Source organism: Moschus berezovskii, chromosome 1 (assembly GCF_049115385.1).
Source record: "Moschus berezovskii isolate FMDL1 chromosome 1, NW_MosBer_1.0, whole genome shotgun sequence".
Lineage (NCBI taxonomy): Eukaryota > Metazoa > Chordata > Mammalia > Artiodactyla > Moschidae > Moschus > Moschus berezovskii.
In genome coordinates this window covers 133,168,113-133,190,747 of record NC_142460.1, presented here as the reverse complement: position 1 = coordinate 133,190,747, position 22,635 = coordinate 133,168,113, and the positions used below count along the sequence as shown (strand labels likewise).

Below are 22,635 nucleotides of genomic sequence, written 5' to 3'. Positions count from 1 at the left end.
GCCTTCGTTTCTTTCAAGATGTAACTCCTGTCTCCTTCATGAAGCCATCCCCAGTGACCTCTTCTGTCTGAATTTTCATTGTATTACAAATTCTTTTTAAAAAATCTTAATGGGCTTCCCTGATAGCTCAGTTGGTAAAGAATCTGCCAGCAATGCGGGAGACCTGGGTTCAAACCCTGGGTTGGGAAGATTCCCCTGGAGAAGGGAAAGGCTACCCACCCCAGTATGCTGGCCTAGAGCATTCCATGGGCTATATAGTGCATGGGGTTGCAAAGAGTTGGACATGACTGAGCGACTTTCACTTTCACTTTAATACTTGATTTCATTTGATATTTTTGTTTACTCATGATTTTTTTTCCATCACCAGATCAGGACTGCAAGTCTATAATATGCCTGTGCTAGACTTGAGTCTGTCCAAGCCTTGTGCTCTGTTAACAGGCACAGATTTAATTCTTACCATTACCCTAGGACATAACTGAAGCGACTTTGCATGCATGCATGCATTGGAGAAGGAAATGGCAGCCCACTCCAGTATTCTTGCCTGGAGAATCCCAGGGACAGGGGAGCCTGGGGGGCTGCCATCTAGGGGGTGACACAGAGTCGGACAAGACTGAAGTGATTTAGCAGCAGCAGCAGCAGCAGCAGCAGCATTACCCTAGGTCATGCAAGTGGTAAAGAACCTGCCTGCCAATGCAGGAGACCTAAGAGATGTGGGTTCAATTCCTGGGTCAGGAAGATTGCCTGGAGGAGGGCATGGCAACCCACTCCAGTATTCTTGCCTGGAGAATCCCATGGACAGAGAAGCCTGGCTGGCTACAGTCCCTGGGGTTGCAAAGAGCTGGACACGACTAAAGTGACTGAGCATGCATGCATGCAGACACTAAGTGGCAAAGGTGAAAGAGAAGCAGTCTCTGCCTTTAAGGGACCTGCAATCCCCCCTTCCCTGTATAATTTCCTAATGGTTAAATGTACTACTCAAGTCTCCTAAAGGTGCCACTTCTCATACATCAATCAACCTGGCACAGAACTGAGCCTGCAGCATCTACACTGTGTATGTCTCAGTTCACTGATTTAAGTAAACCTTGTATTCCAAGACATGTATGTGTGTGTGTGTTAGTCACTCAGTCTTGTTTGACTCTTTGCGACCCCATGGACTGTAGCCAACCAGGCTCCTCTGTCTGTGGAATTCTCCAGTCAAGAATACTGGAGTGGATAGACATTCCCTTCTCCAGGGGATCTTCCTGATTCAGGGATTGAACCCAGGTCTCCTGCATTGCAGGTAGATTCTTTGCTGTCTGAGCCACCAGGGAAGCTCTAAATGCCAAGATATGACTTTTCAAATAAAGTATGTGTTTGCAAAGGCATTCTGGCTTTACAAGAAATACTTAGTACAGAACAGATTTCAGTAGTGAATATCCCTAATTTTTTGTACTTGTATGGATGTGAGAGTTGGACTGTTAAGAAGGCTGATCGCCGAAGAATCGATGCTTTTGAACTGTGGTGTTGGAGAAGACTCTTGAGAGTCCCTTATACTGCAAGGAGATCCAACCAGTCCATTCTAAAGGAGATCAATCCTGGATGTTCATTGGAGGGACTGATGCTGAAGCTGAAACTGCAATACTTTGGCCACCTCATGCGACGGGTTGACTCACTGGAAAAGACTCTGATGCTGGGAAAGGTTGGGGGCGGGAGGAGAAGGGGATGACCGAGAATGAGATGGCTGGATGGCATCACCATGTGGACATGGGTTTGAGTGTACTCCGGGAGTTGGTGATGGACAGGGAGGCCTGGTGTGCTGTGATTCATGGGGTTGCGGAGAGTCGGATACGACTGAGCGACTGAACCGAACTGAACTGAACTTGGTTTTCAAAGATTCCATGTATAATTGCATTGGAACACATCTCTTGGGGAAGGAGGTACTTGCCAATCAACTCCTTAATAACCATTTGTTAAGAACCTCTGTTAGTCGATCAGTCATGTCTGACTCTTTGCAACCCCACAGACTGTGGCTCACCAGGCTGCTCTGTCTATGGATTTCACAGGCAAGAATACTGGAGTGGGTTGCCATTCCCTTCTCCAGGGATCTTCCCAACCCAGGGATTGAACCCAGTTCTCCTGCACTGAAGGCAGGTTCTTTTATTTCCCCCCATATTTATTTATTTTGCTGTTCTGGGTCTTAGTTGCGGCATGCGTGACCTAGTTCCCTGACCAGGAATCAACCCAGGCCCCCTGCATTGGGAGTGCACGGCCTTATTCACTGGGCCACCAGGAAGTCCTGCAGGCAGATTCTTTACTGTTTGAGCCACCAGGGAAGCCCTAGGGCACAGTGCTCTGTGGGACTGAGACACACTTCTGTGAGCTGGATAGCTAACTGAAGAGGTATTTATTCACTGAAGGATAACAATATTAGATGAATGAAAAATAAACACCATTGGGACAAGTTCCTGATAGCCTATTTTATACTTTGGCTCATGAAATTGCTAGGTAACAGAAGGGAAACTTGTACTCTTTTTGAATCTAATATTTTTTTCAATATAGATGCTTTCATTCACACAAGGATTCTGTATGTGAAATCATGGTGTGTGATTCATCACAGGGATGTTTTCCCTTCCTCATTTAAAGGCAAAAGCTGGATGTTGGGGTCCATACCATGTACCAGACACTGTTTTAGAAACTAGGAATACAGCTCTGAAGAAAAAACAGTAAAAACTTTGCCACAATAAGGAGGCAGATAATAAACAAAATACATGTGTAAAATACAGTGTGTATTGGATGCAGAAATGTGCCTCAAGGGAAAAAGAACAGAACGGGGAGACCCAGGAAGGGGAGTTAATGTCAAACAGTAGAGTCAGGGCAGATTTCACAGAGAATATGACGTGTGAATTCAACAGGTTTTAGGATCTAAATGCAACATTCTCAATAGCCACAGAAAACAATTACAGTAAAACATATCTTGATTGACCCAGGGAGGTCAGGAGAGATAAGAACTGTGACACAAGAGATGTGACACTTTACAACAGAGAGTGCAATTTCAAATTTCAGGCAACGTCCTCTGCTTCAGCTTCAGGTTCTTCTTCAGCAACTTTTTAAAAAGTCAATCTACAAACATTTCACTTGCTTATCTAAGAGGTGTCCCTACGGTTTCATTAAGAGACCTTTTTTGAAAGCACATGTCTTCCTAAAGGTGAGGATGGCTGAAATCAACACAATTCTGGATGACTTTCTGGCAGCCAAACTGAGCTGAAGGGAAAATTAATCACAGTGCGGGAACAAGAAAAGTTATAACTGCTCTGGAACTCACACGTGAAACCAAGCCAACCTCACGTCGTTGTTCTGAAACCTTGGAGCACGTCCATGTACCTCACAGGGGTAACAGATGTGACTTTGGATTAGAAAGTGTGAGGTCAGGGTAAGAAGCGGGTTAGGGGATTCTGATTTCTTTCTTGGCACCACGGTATTTTGTCTCTGGGGGCTAGTGACTGCATTTTTCTGCTTTCAGTCATCCTGCCATGGGGACAGGGTCAACAGCACCTGTGTGCTTTAATGGCAGCCCTGACCTCATCCCTTCTGACATAAACTGATTATTTAATATTAAAACAACAATAGCTGACCCACAGAGAGCACTTAACCTAAGCACCAAACCTATTCTATATGCTTTTTCGGTATTTATTCATGTAATCCTCCCAACAACACTGTGAGGTAAGTACTGCAATTGCTTCCATTTTATAAGAGGGAATCCGAGGCACAGATGGAGGACTAACTCAGGTCACACTGCCCCCGGGTCTCAAAACTGCGTCTTCACCGGATACGCCTCCACCCCTCCCACCCCAAACCCCAAACTCCCCACTTCTTTTTCCTGTATCTTATACATGTGATCCTTTTCGCTTTATATTGATTCAGCAGTATAAATATCATAAATACCCTATAAATACAGAATGGAACAGCAAGTCTTAAACTTTTTGGTCTTGGGAACGTTTTACTGTTTTAAAAATTCCAGAAGACACCAGAGATTTTTTGTTTATCTGAGTTGTATCTATTGATATTTACCATCTATTTGGTTAAGTAAATTTCAAAAAATGTCTGGAGAGGTTTTTGACTGTTACAGTGGGGGATGGGAGGGGATGAGTTGGTAGCTTCTAGTGGGCAAAGGCTGGAGATGCTGCTAAACAACCCACAGGGCAATCCCCCTCGAAACCAGCTGGCTCAAAATGCCAATAGTGCCAACCTGAGCTAAGTGAAACTGGCTTTTTGTTTGTTTGGTTTCTTCCCTACGAACATGCAGTGGTAAAGAAGACAATGAAGAGTGCGCTTGGTCCCATTGTCTTGGTTTGTGCTAAGGCTCTGGCAGCTTTACCCATCGTTGCTTTTGTCCTTTCCGTACAAATGTCAGCCCAGTGAAAAGGTCAATGATGTGTGAGTATTAGTGTGAAAATAGCTCTGACCTCTAAATCCCCTGCAGGGGTTTCAGAGGTCCATGGACTGGACTGAGATTTGATGAACTAGAATCAAGGGTCCGCAAACTTTCTGTAAAGAACCAGAGAGCAAATATTTTTGGCTTTATGAGCCATGTGGTATCTGTTATGGGAAAACAGCTACAGACAATAAGTAAATGAATAGGTGTGGCTGGATCTGGCTCACAGGCAGTGATTTGCTGACCCCTGAACTAGATTATATGCTTGCAAAATTGCCTTGGCCATACCATTCATTTTTTTGTGGGCTATTCATTTTGTTTGTAAAATACTGTTACTACTATCTCATAAAAACTCTTCTGTTATTCTTTGTTAGGATGCGTGCATATATGCTCAGTCACTCAGTCATGTCTGACTCTTAACAACCCCATGGACTGTAGCCCGCCAGGCTCCTCTGTCCATGGGATTTTCCAGGCAAGAATGCTAGAGTGGGTTGCCATTTCCTCCTCCAGGGGATCTTCTGGACCCAGGGTTTGAACTTGCATCTCCTGGATTGGCAGGCAGATTCTTTAAACCGAGCCACCTGGGAAGCCCTTCTATTAGGATAACAGAATGTAAATCAGAATGTGGCCAAAAATGAAAACATGGGAACCTGGTTATGAAGATGATAGCTCCCCTCTATTAAGTATCCACTATGTGCTAGGTATTTGGCATCTGCTTCGTCACCTAACCTGCATGACAACAGTGCAAAATGGTAATAGGATGAAGATACTGGTAAGAGTGCCAATCATTTGATCAAGATTACACAAGATCTGCCCGACTCCAGAGCTTGAATATTCCCACTTTAGCTAGGCTGAAAAAGATGGCTTAGTGCAGCCTTGAGTGCTACTACCTTTCTCCCTCTTCCATCCACAGCAGGCATCACCAACTGATTACAGCATTCTCTGCTGAAACTTTCCACGACCCTTTCTCAACATCACCCTCCCTGTAAGAGGGTCTCAACCCTGGCTGTATGTTATTAGAACCACTGGGGAGCAGTTAGAACAATTTAAATGCCCAATAATTCCTCTCCCCAACTCCATTTCTATTTAATTTCATTGTAATGGGTGGCGTCCAGGCATAGGAATTTTTAAAACCTCCCAGATAATTCTAATATAATACCAGGGTTGAGAATCACTAGTCGATATAGTCCCAAATCTGTGAAAATTTGAGAATTTGCTGATATAGGAAATATGGATTTGGCCCTAAAATCCACATTTTTCTGTCTATTCTTTATCAATTTACAAGTGAGTTAAAGAAAATAATATATTTTGCTGCCTGAGTGAAAATATTTTAATTCCTGGGCATCTGTTATTGCTTTTTTTTATTGTGCCATATATTGTATTTCTTCATAATTCATCTGTTAGACGTTTCCACACACCAAAGAGACTCTTGCAAGGTGCATTAGGAATGTAAATCAAATGAGCTTACTGTTAATGATTTCTCAGTGAAGCTTTGCCAGGGAAAATCCAGCTTTTGCTTAGGAACCCTCAGAAGCCTGAGTGGGGACAGCAGTGTTTAACTGCTTGGGTGTACATTCGTTCCATGAGTCTCCTTCCTAAAGATGGTGCAGCTACTAGCTTCAGAGCAAGAGTTGAAGGGTTAGGATGGACACTCCCCCTCCACCTCTATTCCCTGGCTTCATGAAACTCTGGAACAGGGGAGTCAACTTTTTCTGATTGGTCCTGGGATTTTCCTTGTTTCAACGCTGAAGGTCCCTCATCCTGGGAAGCCCTTCAATCAAGGGCAAATTGGGACATTTGGGCACCCCACTCTGGAGTGAGAAGGTGTGAAATTAATTCAGTTTGGAGAACTATGCTAGACAGCCTCATGCTGCTGGTGAATGTGAGGCTATATCACTGTCTGGGTGTGTGTATATATATGTGTGTGTGTGTGTTGTGTGTTTGTGCACACAGAGTCAACCATTACTATTCACAGTAGCTGTGTTCTACAAAGTCATGTCAGACACTGGATTAGCAAACTTGGAAGCACTGCGTCTAAAGGAAATACAGGAGGAAGTTCCCAAAAGCCTCCAGCCACATATTTTCATCAACTGATCAGTCCATAACCTTGTTTTATGTGTGTTTCTATTTAAAGATGTCTTAAGTGATACAGATCATTAATTCATTAAAATTGAGCTCAGCCAAGAGTGCTATAATTCATGGCCAAATGCAACCTACGTAATTTTATCCGTGAGGTGCATCACAGCCATCTCATGCTTGGGAACACCAGAGAGCACTTCAGCTCCAAACTTGGGACATTTTAGACATGAAATCACCAACAAAGAGAACAAAGATGAGAAAAACGTGGCACTAAATACATCATCCTCCTTTGTAACTAGGGGCCGGGTATATGACTTTATCCTGGGCATTTGGAATTGAGGTGAAATTTTCTGGGGTGGGAGATTGATGGAAAAGGTTTTCTTCCCAAATAAGAATACACAAATGGAGGGATACATGCCTATTCTTTAACCAGATGTTGCTGGGTCTACAACATATGCTGCCCAGGTCTGTGGCAGCCATCTTGCAAGCAAAAGGGGACATGATTACAGGGCCATGTTAATATCCCAAGGAGGTGGAAAGAAAGAGCCTTATCATCAAGGGTTCCTGATGACCTTGTGGAACTTTTGGAGGGCTCCTGGACCCATCAAGTCTTGAAGACTTCTTAAATGAGATAATAAATATTCTTATTATTGAAACTGGCTTTAGTTTGATATGCTATTACCAAACTCATCTTCGGTTCAGTTCAGTTCAGTTTAGTCGCTCAGTCGTGTCCGACTCTTTGCGACCCCATGAATCACAGCACGCCAGGCCTCCTTGTCCATCACCAATTCCCAGAGTTCACTCAAACTCATGTCCATCGAGTCGGTGATGCCATCCAGCCATCTCATTCTCTGTCGTCCCCTTCTCCTCCTGTCCCCAATCCTTCCCAGCCTGCCCCCAATCCTTCCCAGCATCAGAGTCTTTTCCAGTGAGTCAACTCATCGCAAGAGGTGGCCAAAGTATTGGAGTTTCAGCTTTAGCATCAGTCCTTCCAATGAACACCCAGTATTGATCTCCTTTAGAATGGACTGGTTGGATCTCCTTGCAGTCCAAGGGACTCTCATCTTAGCTGACACAGATATTTCAAGACTTTGGTAGGAGGAATAATGAAATAGTACCTAAGAACGACCTGGCATAGAGCAAATGATTTTTTTTTAAATGGCAGCAATCAATCGTTATTATAAGTAGTATTTTTAATAAGATGTGATATAATACTGGAAATATCAATGAATTAAAAAATAAGCCATTCAGTAGAGGCCTAGTATTTTATTATAAATATTATTGCCTTCAATGCCAGGCATACTATTAGCACACAGTAAATGTTTAATATTAATAGCTTTTTGACATTATGGAATACATGTTGTATATGAAAGAACAGATATAAACATATTTAAGTAATGAAACAGAACAATGCCATAGAAGGCACCAATGTGCCCCTCCCTTGTGCTTCCTTCTTCCTCTCTCTGAATGCCTCCTTCACGGAGAAACCAATATCAGGTTTTAAAAGTCATTTTTAATCAGTGGGAGTCCACCTTGGAACATAAAAACTTCACTTACTGGTGGTGCATGAATCCTAGTCCTATTTTATTGCAAGGCTTTTAGGCTCTCCTATTCTGTGGTTTGTTCAAAGTTTTGGGATACTAACCTTTAAAATAAAATTTTAAAGATTCTACTGACGGATGAGTTTATAGTCCCTCTTTTTTAGAAATTCCAGATGACTGAGTCCAGGTCATTACAGACCTGTTTCTGCTGGAGTCAGCTGGTCTGTCTGTGCAATGTGCGAAGCTTCTCCATGCTAGCCCCTGCTCAGGGCCTCCCTGAATCACACCCACCTGAAGATTTATAGCTCTTTCTGAGACACTTTCTAGCAGCAGCCCAAACGGTTCCACTACCTCAAAATTTCCCCTTGAAACAAGAAGCAGTTAAGTGTTTGGCTTTCTAGAGGCTTCCTTTACTGCTTGGAAAGTAGAATTGGTAAGACACTAGTAGGACAAACAGAGAGTCCAGGCTGTTCTAACTGTCAATACACATGAGAGATTTCTTGGGATACGTATTTCCAGAGGAAGTCCCACCCTGGGAGAATAGAAAAGGTGGCAGTCCATGGAAAGCCCCCTCAACAGAGCAGGCACAGGGGGTGGTGTGGTGGTCATAGAGGGGATCAGAAGCTCTTTCCTGTGTTCGAATCCTGGCACTACCACCAGCCAGTCATGACTTGGGCAAGTCACTTAACTCTGCATGGCTCAGTTTATGAAACAGATTAATGTACCCACCTCATAGAGAGGTTGTGAAGATTCAGTGAATTAAAAACAAAGCATTTACAACAATGCCTGGCACAGAAAAGTGCTAAATAGATGTTAGCTATTATTGTTTCAGTGTTGAAAATCTTAAATGTAAATGCAGGTGTATCTAAATTATCCCCAAAACTAAAACAAGCTGTCTCAAAAGCCATATATCCCCTTAATTTTTCCAGTTAACTTATTTTGTGATTTGATAAAGGTTTGGAAGTTCTAAAAATGTCCAAAACCTCAATACCAGCTCAGGAAGCAAATATAGGCCACTGTTTTGGTAACCTATGAAAAAGTTTACCTAGAAATGAAATTTGTGCAACATTTTACCAAGATAGCCTATTTCTCTTTTTAAAAATGTTACATGAGGGCTTTCCTGGTGGCTCAATGGTAAAGAATCCAACTGCCAATTCAGGAGACATGGATTCCATCCCAGATCTAGGAAGATCCCACATACTCAGGTCCACTAAGCCCCTGTATCACAACTACTGAGCCTGCGCTCTAGAGCTCCAGGAGCCACAGCCTCTTAAGTTCAAGCACCCTAGAGCCCGTGCTCTGCAACAAGAGAAGCCACCACAATGAGAAGCCCAAGCACCCCAACTGTATAGTAGCCCCTACTCGTAGCAACTGGAGGAAAGCCTGAATAGCTATGAAGACCCAGCACAGTCAATAAATAAATAAATAAGATTATTTTTAAAAATGCTGCCCAGACAAGGATAAACTCTTCTAGCCTGAAAATACTAGCACAAAAATAAAATGCTTGCCAAGTAAGTAGGCATCAAGTGCTGTCAGTTTATCATATTCAAAAGCTAAGATTCAACAATTTTAAATATAAAACATTAAGAGAGCAAGCTGCTTGAAATCCCTTTTTTGTGGAACAAAGTAGAGAATAAATAAAAACATTATTGATGTCTCTCTTAGGCATATAATCCTCCAATTTTGAGCTGATTTTTAAAATAGCATTCCGAAACGTCATATTCCTCAGTTCTTTCTTTTATCCTCTGGTCATGCCTCAAGTTTCTGTATATAAGCTTGGAGTTAATTGAACATATTTTTCTTCCCATTGATAAGCAAAGCTCTATTGTAATTTAAACAGATTTATATATTCTAAATAATCATTTAATCCAATGTAAAGGGAATACATTCCCATCCTTTCCTTATTATTTTTGATTCAGTTTCTATGATTTTAGGAACACAGCTTCCATGGGCACACGGAGAGTAATAAATCATGCCTAGTAAAACAATACTGTCTAGGCAAAACAATTTTAAAAAATAAGTCCCAGTAATAAAATTCAAGAAACAGCTGATGAAAACAGATGTATCCTTTGTTTTGAATGAACCTCAAATTTTCTAACATGGCAAAAATTAGAGATCAGCTGGACTCAGTTCAATTCCATGCACTTGGCACAGAATGCTAAAGTAAACCATGCCCTTGTTGAAAGAAAAATACAAACAAAAAACACAAGGTGTAATTTTTGCACTTATAAAGCAATTATGGCTTTTATTTAATATTTAAATGTGGAACTTACTAGGTCTTCCTCAAAGAGGTGTTTGAATAAAGTTGACTTAGGATTTAAAGTAGAAATCATAGAATGTAAATGTAGCTTACTTTTATGCCTTGCTATTTGAGACAATAATGTAACAATTTAAATTCTGTTTTTAATATGATTGATTTTTTTAAAGGGTAGAAAACTGAACATGGTCTTCTGTCAGTAAGTGTTTCTAATTTAAGAGTATTTTCCCCTAAATAGCATTTGGTGTGGTCACATTTATGTCTGAAAACCCAAATCTCTCTTCGTTTGTGCTGAGAGTTTATCTTTCAGCATCTTTTCTTTGCATTGACCCCCAAATACTTATAGACCTTAAAGCTTGTAGAAATCTATCTAATTTGAGCTTCAAACATAGTGTTGTTTTGTGGGTTGATAAAGGATTTAGAGGTCGGATTTACTTTTTAAAAACTGGGGGCTTGGGAACTTAGCCTTTTAAAGGTAAATCTTTTGTGTGGGCTCAAGCGACTCGGAATTAATTATACAGAGCCAGAATTTCTTCTCCCACCACACCATGGTCCCCTCATGTAAATTACCTCTCATTGATTATCCCCAACAATGGTTCCACTATTTCTTTTGCTTCAATTAAGCAAACTTTTTGAAAGAGCATTGGGGATTTTAGCATTGAAACATTTTTGCAGAACTCAAAGAAGCAGCCCATCTTTAACTACACAATATCTATTTAGCAAATGTGTAATCACAGAATGATAAAAAAAAGTAACCACAGATCTTCTGGCCTAATCATGGAAACCATTTTGAAGAAAGTTGCTTATTATGAGCCCAAAAAGAAAGAAAAGAAATAGGGAGAAAGAAAAAGAAATTGTGTTTGAACTTTTTGCCAGGAAAAAAAGAAAAAGTGCTTTGTGGTCATTAGAAAAGGAACACAATATGGTATGATTTAACTCAGTTGAACTATACATCAGCTACAATTGAACTTTCCATACTTTACTTATTACATTACATAATTTACTCATTATACAATTAAATACAAGATGCCTATCTTTCTTTGCACCTACTTATTAAAAAAAAAAAAAAAGCCAGGATGTTTTATTCATGGTAGCTGACATATAAGTCCCCAAATACAAGTTAGACAGAAGTACTTGGGTAAGTATTACCTCATTATGTACAGAGGAGAAGGAAATGGAAAACTGCAGTTTGCAAATGTGACCTTGCCCGAGATTGGCAATTTCCTTAGCTAGGATAGATCAAGTTTTTCTGCTACATGTGTGCCCCTATCCTGCCAATGCTCCCCTTTTCTGTTCCTGGATTTTGCCTTGGGTTAATTATTTCTGGCCTCATAGCAACCATGTTTCATTGTGAACCTCCTGAACTGCTTGATGGAAGTAAGCAGGGCATAAATAAGTAAATCAAAATATGCAAACAAACTGCAGCTAATAGGATGGGGTTTGAAGGTAAGGCTGGCCAGGGTGTGCTTGAAAGAGAAGGTCTGAAATGTACTAGCTTGGAGGAAAGAATTACTTTCCAAAGTGCTTTCTACTCACTTGTGAGCTCACCGTTATGTAAACACTGGAAATAAAGCAGAACAGCCTTTTTAGTATTTTTAGATAAGGCTGTGTTGAGATCTTGAATGGACTCATAGTTCATTTCTGTCTTAGTCTATTTGGGCTTCTCACAGTTTCGAAGACTGCTAAGTCCAAGATCATAGTGTTGGTAGATTTGGTTTTTGGTTCCATAGAGGAAGGGGACAAATGAGCTCCCTGAAAACTCTTTAATAAGGGCACTAATCCCACACATGAGGGCTCCACCGTCAAGACCTTATCACCTCCCCAAAACTCCACCTTTTAAAACCATCACTTTAGGATTAGTCTTCAACACAGGAAATCATGTTTTGGGAATGCAGAGCTATCACAGAGAAGGTGGGCTCTGGGAAGTGTTTCGAAGGAGGAAGGAACATTTGATTGAGTTAACAGAGGCCGTTGTCACAGCTGAAGGAAGACTGTCTCCTAAGAAGAACGTAGTAGAAGGAACGAATTAGAAGGAAGAGCCAGAGAAAACACAGACAGCAATAGGAGTTTAGTATAATCCAGGGATCTCTAAAATCAACCATACTTCAGTAACAGGAGACAGGAAAGTGTTTGTTTTCCACTTTTCTGGGTGAATTGCCAGATATTTGAAACTCTATGGAATTGACATAGCACTGAAGTTGGGAAATCTACAGTTCTGAAAACATTCACTTTCCAGGCATCTTAAATTTATTAATCTTAAATAGCAACTATTTCTTTACCTACTCTAGATTTATTTATTACTTAACAAGGAATAAACTGATGCCAAGATACCCTTCTACAAGTAAATAACAAGACTCATTCTGGTTAATACTAAGAACTCTAGCATGAACATTTCAGTGTGACAGTCCATTGCTGATCTGTTGACTGTCAGATACATCTTTTCTTAGAGGCTGTGAAGTAGCACTAAGTTCCCCACTCCTACTCACTACTAAATAAAACCAGACTTACTGTTTTTTGATAAATAAGGAAGAGAGCTGAAATGTAAATATTAGCTCAAATAGTACTGCTATGGCTATGCAATAAAACACATCTGCTTTCAGTGTTCTCATAATTTTTGAGAGTAAAATTATTTTAAAAAACCCTTATATCATGATGACACTGTCTCTGTGTCAAATTGTGCTGGGCATTTTGGGGATGCTTCCAGATTCTGGCTGAAATATGATGAATCAAGTAACAAGAAAAAAAAAGTTGAAAAGTAAAGCAAGGGAAAATCTTGTATATAACCCCCTATGTTATTATATATAAAAGTGCTAATTAGGAAAACTCTCCTCATCCATCCCCCATCACCACCCCCTTTTCCACAGGAGTGGGGATGGGGTGAGGAATTCTAGGAATGTTACATAGGAAGTATCAAAGCCCAGTGAAGGATCCTTTCTAAGAGAAGAAAAACCAGAGCCCCTTCCAACAACAAAAGGGTTGATTTTTATTAAATATTTAACTTTGCACTCTCGCCAGTGCCTTGCCCTCATCAGATGTATGACAAATGCTCAGAAACTGTATAATAAATAATGCTTGATGTTCCCTGGGTTTCTGTTTACTCAAACATTGCCAAAGATGATCATTTTTAAAGGTTTTTGACTTATTACTTTGTAACAAAATGAGTCTTACAAAGAAACCTGTGGGGGTATGGCTGTGTGTGTTTATAAACCATCACATCATGCATGTACATCACACATGCATTACACATGTGGGTATGTCCAGACCTTGGGGGAATCCTCCAGTAGACAAACCCTGTGGGAGCTGGATCCTTGGGACCAGTGCCTCTTACACTTTCATGTGCTCACAGATCATCTGGGGATCTTGTTAACTTTTCCATTCTGAATCTAGTTCCCAGTGATGCCCAATGCCAGAGACTACACTTTGGCCACCACATAGAAAGAAGACCAATAGAACCTGAAAACCAATAGCTACAACCCATGACTGGAACCCAATGTCTGTAGTGTTCCTGATCTTCCTTATTACCTGCCATGTCATCAGCAGCTGTCTACTAGCATAAGTCCTATACTAGTGTCAAATTCCTGGAGAAGGCAATGGCACCCCATTCTAGTACTCTTGCCTGGAAAATCCCATGAACGGAGGAGCCTGGTAGGCTGCAGTCCATGGGGTCGCAGAGTCCAACATGACTGAGCTACTTCACTTTCAATTTTCACTTTCATGCATTGGAGAAGGAAATGGCAACCCACTCCAGTGTTCTTGCCTGGAGAATCCCAGGGACGGGGGAGCCTGGTGGGCTGCCGTCTATGGGGTCCCACAGAGTCGGACACGAGTCAGCTGGTCAGCAAATATTTGTGGTTCACATGCTAGGATCCCATTTCAGGGATGGGCAGTGCAGGGGGACAAAGAAGTATAAGGTACAGTGCCCTCTTTTGCAGTGCTTAAAGCAGGTTAGGATTGGTCTGTGGATTCATATACCAAGTGAACAGAAGGCAAATGCAACCAGAAGTCAAGGGCAGACTCGGCGTTACAGATGTGCACTCTCACATGCTTAGAGCAGGGGAGATGAAGATGGCTGGGGAAGGTATGGAAATGAACTTTTCTGGGATCGGGCTCCCCAGAAACAGACCCTGAGATGATTTATGTGCAAAGCAACTATTGGGAAATTCAGGAGATGACTATGGGAGTTGAAGAATGAGACAGAGAAGGGAAATAGCTCGGAAAGGTTTCCTGGGAATTCTGGGAAAGGGTAATCTCATTAGAGGGTTGACAGAGTTGAGGTGTAAATACCCCCATCATTGGTTGAAAGCTGCTGAGGAGGCTAGGGGGATATTCCTCATATATCTATCCTGCCATGCATGTTAGCAGGGTGGCATGTGACGTTGAGGAAACCCACAGGCTCAGAAATGCAGGTGCTGGCAGTTGAAGGGACTGGCTTGTGCTGAAGTGATTTGTCTGAGGGCTATGGGCACAGCAAGGTCTGTGCTACAGCCTTTGAAGAGCAGCAGGATTTGATCTGGAATTAGCAACTACTTTATCCTCTCAACTCACCTGCTGTCAATGCCCAGCTGTTGTTTCTGATGAATCCAATATTCATTTACATCTTAAGCTCAAGCCTAGAAGGGTAAATCACTACGTGGAAACTTTCTGCTTTTGCTGGAGCAATCACAGGCCTACTTCCTTACAGATACTGGCATAAGAAAGTCAGAAGTCCCTTCCGAAAAGAGGAGATGCGATCTGTGGGGATCAGGCTGATTGTCCTTGGGGTTCAGTCCTGAGGAGAGACTGGTCAGGCAGAGGCCCCTGCAAGGACTTGCCAAGCTCTCCCCTCAAAGAGGAACTGAGAGCTCTCTGTGGTTTGGTGAGTTGGCCTAAATTACAGTTGATAATTACAAGACATTGTTGAAAATTGCTGCAACATGGAACTTTTGTAACCATTATTTACCATCCTACATTTGCAACTATTTGTGGGGACTGTTTGTCCTTTGACCAGGCTCTTTAGTTTCTTGGAAATGCGGAGGTACACAGTATTCATTTGCTTGTCCACACAATAAAGGGAAACAAAACACTGGTGACCTGGACACCAGTGATAAGTGTGGAGAGAGAGGGTAGAAAACAGGACCTGTCTGCGGATTGATGAGGAATGTCGTCATCTGGAACGACTCTGCACCAGCTTCAGCCCTCTCTCCTTTTCCATTATCCTTTCCACGCTCCAGGCACGGTTTCCAGAAGGCTGAGGGCCTCCCCCAGCTACTGGTCATTGTACCTGCTGTGTCCTCCATGGATACTCCCCTCCTCCTCCCCTGACATCATGCTATCATCCAACAGTCCTCACTTAGAACATGCTTCCAAACTCTGCCACACAGGGTGACTTGTTTCCTTCTTGATACAGATCAGAAATCGATAGTAACGGGCACCAAATTAAATTTTAATCATCTATTTGTAGATCTCTCTCCCCCACCGTATTCACTGTGAGCCTCCCTAGGGCAGAGACCATGTCTTTCTCCTCTCTGTGTTCTCATCACTACCAGCACTTGGGCTTGCATCTAGAAAGAATCAGCGACTCGCCCCTGCATCACGGAGACAGGTTAAGGAAAATCAGTTCTATTATGTGAAAGCATATTCTGTACATACTTGAAGTTTTTTTTTTTTCTTTACACTTTGTAAGAGATTATTAATATCAGTTACAGTTAGCATGTAACCTTTTTACAATATAAAAAACAATAAAGCTATTTGCATTTTGGAAAAAATAAAAACCTCCCTAGTCAATGACAATTCTGTAGTAGTAAATAGCTGGCACTGACCAAGGCTTCCCAAAGACTCTGAGCAGACCAAGTTTTAGCTAGATTCCCCACCCTAGGGGAAACTGGGGTGTTTAAGTCACAGGTCCTTCCTCCTGTGGAATGGCATCCAGAGTCTTTAGTCTTGACCTGCAGGTTAAAGGTGCACAGCATCCATCCAGGTCCTGTGTCGCAGGATGTTTTTCCACAGCCAGGATGAGGACAGTAATGTGGTTCTTGTTGCCTTTGTCATTCCTTTCCTTTTCCTCCTGAAAGTGTTTTTGTGGAAGGCCTGCCGGATGTCACAGAAACACGACCTGGGCAAGATGTGTGTCATTTCTCTAGTTGAAAAGTGTCCATGACTCTGAGCCCAGAGAGGATGTAATAAACACGCCCTGGTGCTTGGCCAGCATATTCCAGCCAGTTAGGAAAACAAGGCAGAGGGCACAGGATTTCACACCCACCCTGGCAGTGGCCAGACTGGGAGGGCAAGCCATTTGATTCTTCACAGGTGCAGACTGCTGGTTTCCAGCTAAGGAAAACAACTGACTGTAGCATCCTTCCACGTGCTATGAGATAATGTGGAAAGAGCAACTTAGAGCATCTCTGTTTCCACCACATGGGTTGGTTGCCTTGTGGGTCTGGCATGGGGTGGGCAAAACACAGCTATGGAGGGTACCAGTGCATGCCTTCTAATGAGATGAAGTCCTGGTGAGGATGGGTCTATTAAACTAAAATTGCTTCAGTTCGTTTATCTGAGACTTAAGTAGATGGACAGAACACATGAATTCAATTTGTCCTCTCAAAAAATGAAAGCCATTCCTAAAGGGGTGTCTTTTTCATGTGGACCCACATTAGAAAAGAGGGTTGTAATAACTGCAATATCTAACCAAGGGGACTGGGACCACTTGCATGGCTCAGAGAGTCTAATGGGTAAAGAAAACAATGAAAGAAAAATAAGGCCTCTGGAACTGAAGCATTTTACTTCAGTTCTTCCTGGGCAAGAAAAGTCAACCTAATCTGGATTTAATTTAAACCACTTCAGATTTAGTTAATGATAGTTTTTTTCTTTTAATTGATGCAGACTTATTTGAGTTGTTTTTATAGATGGAGAGCTGGGGACCACCTGCCCTTTATGGAAAACAATGCACTTCCAGTGCCCCGAGAAAACAAGGCCTATTTTAAATTATAAAAATTTTTATAAAATGTGGCTTTATTATTGTTTTTGTTATTTTTATTTCCCTCAGGAATGGTGGTCTGTAATATAAATTTAAAGCAGATATATATTTCACACTGAGAAAAAAATTATATATACTAGTTATTTCCTAACAAAGAAAGAAGATACAGCCAGTCCTACTTTTTATCTTTAATGGAACATACAGTACCTCATTCCTTTTATTTCTGTCCTTATTTTGACCCCACATACCCATACATTCAGCCTCTTTCCCTGGGGAGCAGGGAAGAGGCACATCATTTACTTTTTGCTGTCTTCCCTGATTTCAGTCTGTTGGACTTAAGTTCCAGTCTGTATCCAAATAAATGCAATGAGAAAGCCCTGGGCACCGCTTAGGAGGTAATATATTGCTGATATTTACTGAACGTTTACCAATTGCCAGACACTGTTCTCCATGGTTCAGCTGATTAATTCTCACAATAAAATTAGGAGGTAAATAATATTGCTATTCCTATTTAACAGATGGGGAAAATGAATCAAGAGAGGTGATGTAACTTGCTAAAGGCCACACAGCTGAGTCAGGATTCAAACGAAGGCAGTCTGACTCTTGAGACACCCTCTTAGCCATCACGTTATAGTGTATGGATGTCCCCACAGCAGTAAGATCATTTGGGCAATGGATTCTTACACAGACAGATCCCAGGTGGTGAACACTGCTTAGTCTACAATGGTGAATGCTCCCCCTGGGCACTACACTTCAACCAGCTTGCTTCCTCTGAAGTCCTCGTATATGAAAACCTCTTTTCATGATCCACTCAACATCATTTTTCTCTGATGTCACCTACCAAGGAGCCAGGATCTTTTGGAATCATAGACAGACATGCCTTATCCTATGCTTTCTAGTTAATAATGCCAGGTCCCATGTCAAACTCATTTTCATCTTTCACCAACTAGACAAATTGTACAGGCTCTGAAGTATCAACAACACTTTCCATCTTAATATTTTCCTCTCCTTCCTCTTAAGTTATAGTTATGTCACCTAGAAGAACTAGATGCTTGATTGAATGAAAGTGGCTAGTGAGAATTCAACCTTGAAATTCTTAATTATTAATAAGAGTACTCCCAAATACTCACGAATTCTTTTGGCCACAGGTGAATTCAGATGGATAAGGTAAGATTTCTTCCTATGAGAGCTCAGAGACTCATGGAGAATAAATAGACGTGGACAGGCAAATTATGACGTGACACAGTCAGTATGACCTTTAAGATACAGCTAAAGTGCAATGGGAGCGTAGAAGGGATAAGTGCCTAAGAGAACTGAGAAGAGCTTACACAGGAGGTGACACTTGATCTGGGTCAGGAAAGATAAGCAAGAGCAGGGGGTGAAAACTATCCAGCCAGAAGAATAGGCTGTGAAGACAACATCTGTCAGTGCAAGGTGTGCTCAGGGAAGGATGTAAAATGCTAACAGAACACAGGGGCATCGAATAGCCTGCACAGGTAAAGAGCTAAAACTGGAGGGAGGGTAGGGCCAAGCCAAGATGATGGCATCCGATAGGCAGTGAAGGAGCCAATAGAAGACTTTGTGCAAGGGAGAAAGACCACACTTGCACTTTTAGGAAGAAAACCGGTAATTGAACAAAAGATACATTGGAGTGGGAAGAAGCACAGCCGTCTCATTAACCCTCTCCAGCTGGGTAGAATTTTATTATATTTCTGTTGTTGTTATTGTTACTGCTGTTAGTTGAACTGTACCAAGCACTTGCTGCATGCCAGGCACTGCGCTAAGGGTTTTGTGTGAATTCTCTGGATGTAAGTCTGGGGATGGACCCTCAGAAGTTACTATGTCATCCTACTATTGTCTGGCAGTCTCCACTACAGTTTCCTCATTTGAGAAAGACAGAAGGACCTGTGTGTTTTTGCCATGCTGAGGATGTATCTGATATTAATAAAAGAGTATTTCTTATTTATGCATCTGCTTCAACTGAACATGCCGCAAAAGTGGGGTGAATCCTGGCATGATGAGGAGCCAGCTGTGTCCTTTTCTGGACAGGCCAAGGAGGGTGCCCCTCAGAGGCAACCACTCAGAAGTTATCCTAGAAGTGGATGGATTTTTCTGCCTTTCGGTCCTCCTAGTTTTACTCTCTATCCAACAGATGCATGTTAGGTGTCAGAACACACCTGAAAATTGCCTGTGAGTCATTATACAGCTTCCTATAGTGACACAAACACTCTATGGCTATTAAGCACAGTTTCATTTTAAATTTGGGCAAAAAAAATATCCCTGAAGTAATTTGGAAGAGAGAAAAAATAAGAAACTATAGGATGTTAATTTTTGTTTTATAGAACAGCTTCCCTCTGCTGGGTTTACACCAGCAGATGGGAAGATTGTCACTGCTATCAGCTGTTGTAAACAGTTTGCCTACCCAGATGGGTGCTGATATGAAAGACAGGTGCATCTGGTATGCTTCCCCATAACCAGCCCTGCAGTTCCTACACCTGTCTTCATGCAGGCACAGAACATGGGGCAGAAGTCAATTAATAAAGTGTGAGACTGATTCCAGGCAGACTCCACCCTTAAGGTTATGACAGGCCTGAGGGTCACACACCCCTGGAGAGCCCTGCCCCCCACCCCAGTTCCCCTTAAGGATCAAACAGTGTAGTTCAGAGGAAGGCAGGCAACAAGAGAGGGATCAACAGTAGGCTCCAATCAATCACCAACTGTGCATCTCAAAAGTCAGAGCAAGATACTCAAAGTTGCATTGCCTTTCTGCATTTCTAAAATCTTTTAAATCCTAGCAACAAATATCATCTAATACTTGGCACCCCTGAGTACATCTGAAAATTTTACATGGTGTCAAAGAGAAAAGAAATTTAATTAAGTCAATTTTTAGATAAGACCAGAGTACGATTGAGACAGAGGATCCTAGGGCCTGAGGTCACTAGGTTATTGCAGCTATACCATCATGAACACCGTAAACATTTCCACGTCTCATATATCCCCGTGTCCCTTAACCTCACGTATACCAAGCTCTCCATGCAGAAAACAGTGGGGTCTTTTCAGAGTAAAGTTCCTGCTGTTCTCTTTTAATTGTAATTTCCTCTTCCATTTGTAGCCAGGAGCCTGTACTTGACTTCTGTCCTCAAACCCACCTGGCAATGCACTTCAGTAACTTCCTGTTTCCTTCTGGAAAGAGGCTGGGTAGAAATAACCATACACATATATCTTGCCTATTGGTTTTGGTCTTTAGTAATATGGTGCCACAAAAGTTTTAGAATATTGAACAGGTTTACTCAGATTAAGCAGTTAATAGCTGCTTAGGTTGCTAATTCTTGAGACAACTGAGTTTTAGCATTCTTTAAAACTAAAGGGTGATATTTTAGGCATTATTTCTGAATAAAGGGTTCCGACTAACATTTAAGGTAGTTTTGTTAGGCTGATCTTAAATGAAATGGAATAATGGAATTCAAGAATATCAGCACCGGAAGGGAGATAATACAATACAAAGATATTATATATATTTAATATTTGCACATGTGCATGTGGATTTAATAGTTATTTAAGGCTCCTTGTTGGAAAAGGGAATGGCAACCCCCTCCAGTATTCCTGCCTGGGAAATCCCATGGACAAAGGAGCCTTATGAGCCTACAGTCCACAAGGTTGCAAAGAGTTGGACATGACTGAGCAACTAAACAACAAACAACAACAAAGTCTCCTTGTATCAGTCCTTCATGAGACTTCATAAACACGTTTCCTGTCCGCATAATAGTTTAACAATAAGTTTCTAACTTCTTGCTGTTGGCAGTGAATGTATTTATGCCTAAATCTGTGGGATTTTCTTGAACATTATTTCCTTAGCATATGGATATTATTTGTTTTGGAGGAGAGAAAAGAGATCCAGAGAAAAGAATCACTTGACAAACTGCAAAAAGACATTCCTTGTCCTCAGTCATTCTTATGTCTCTTTTGATTAACTGGGCATGTGGCCACCTAAATGCAGACTACACATTCCAGCCTCCCTTGCAGCTATGGCCATCTACAGCTTTGTTTTATTTAGTGAGTGGAATATAAACAGTAGGCTGTATTTGTCTGGAAGAGTCCTTCTACCCTTTCCCCTATTGGCTGAAATGCTCAAGTGATGGGTGGAGATGAATAACCATCTTGGACCAGGAAATGGAAGCCCTGTGCTCTTTGGTATGCTCCAGGATGGGAGAGCAACAAAGGAGAAGGGGGGCCTGAGTTTCTGAAACATGGGGTTCTATACTGACTGCCTTCTAGACTTCTTTATGTGCAAGAGAAATAGATGTGTATCTTTGTTTCAACAATTTTTGTTTTGAAATTTTGTGTTACCCTTGACCATATCTAATCTAAACTGCTGTATCAATAGTCTGGAAAAGTTTTAATTAGTTATCATGACTTTATGGAGGAAGGCAGGATGGGTGATGGATGAAGCCTGATTGACTCTTGCTTTAAATATATTATGTCAAGGGATCTCAAATACTGATCCACAAAAAGCTGCATTGGAATTACCCTGGCAGGCCAAAAATATAGATATATAGATACAGGTATATAGGATTGGAACTAAGATCCCACGTGCTGCACAACCAAAATAAGAATTACACTGACAGAGGTTGGGGAGGTCCCTTTTCTGGAAACTTTGATTCAATAAATATTCTATAGGGTCCAAGAACTTATATTGTGAAAAGAGCTCCTAATATAATCCTGATAACCCAATACATTTGGAAAGTGTTTGATCTAGAATTGTTCTCTGCTGATGAACTGAATCAGAAGCATCAGAAAATTTTTTTTTTTTCTCTCTCAAACACAGATGCCTCCATGGGTATGTGAGAATGATATATAGAGATAGAGCAAAAGCAAGAGAGGAAGAGAAGAGAAAATATTCCAATATTCTCAATTTTGAAATAGGTGATTCCTCAGGCTCTTTGGCCCCCCTTTTCTCTCTATACCCACCTGCAGCCACACAAATATCACCTAATAGTCCATTCCCTCTCAGATTAGCCTTAGTTTAGGTAAACTGACAGTGGCTAGAATTGTTGTTTGTTTTGTTTACAGATTACATTTTCTGGGGAGGTGTAGTCACCTCCAATGTGCATTATTACATATTGTTGTTAAGTCCCTAAGTTGGGTCTGACTCTTTTGTGATCACATGGACTGTAGCCCACTAAGCTCCTCTGTCCATGAGATTTTCCAGGCTAGAACACTGGAGTGGGTTGCCATTTCCTACTCCAGGATACCTTCCCCATCTAAGGACCGAACCCTCATCTCCCACATTGGCAGGTAGATTCTTTACCACTGAGCCACCAGGGAAGCTCTTACTACACATTAATGAATCATAAATGTATTTGTGACAAAAAGAATGATAACTTAAAGATTCCAA

At 41.6% G+C, this 22,635-nt stretch overlaps 1 protein-coding gene across 14 annotated transcripts in view; it reads right to left on the bottom strand.

Annotated features, from left to right (window-relative positions):
* The window catches only part of VEPH1 (ventricular zone expressed PH domain containing 1), a 326,186-nt gene that overhangs the window by 197,422 nt on the left and 106,129 nt on the right, over positions 1-22,635 (bottom strand). The window lies entirely within an intron of this gene.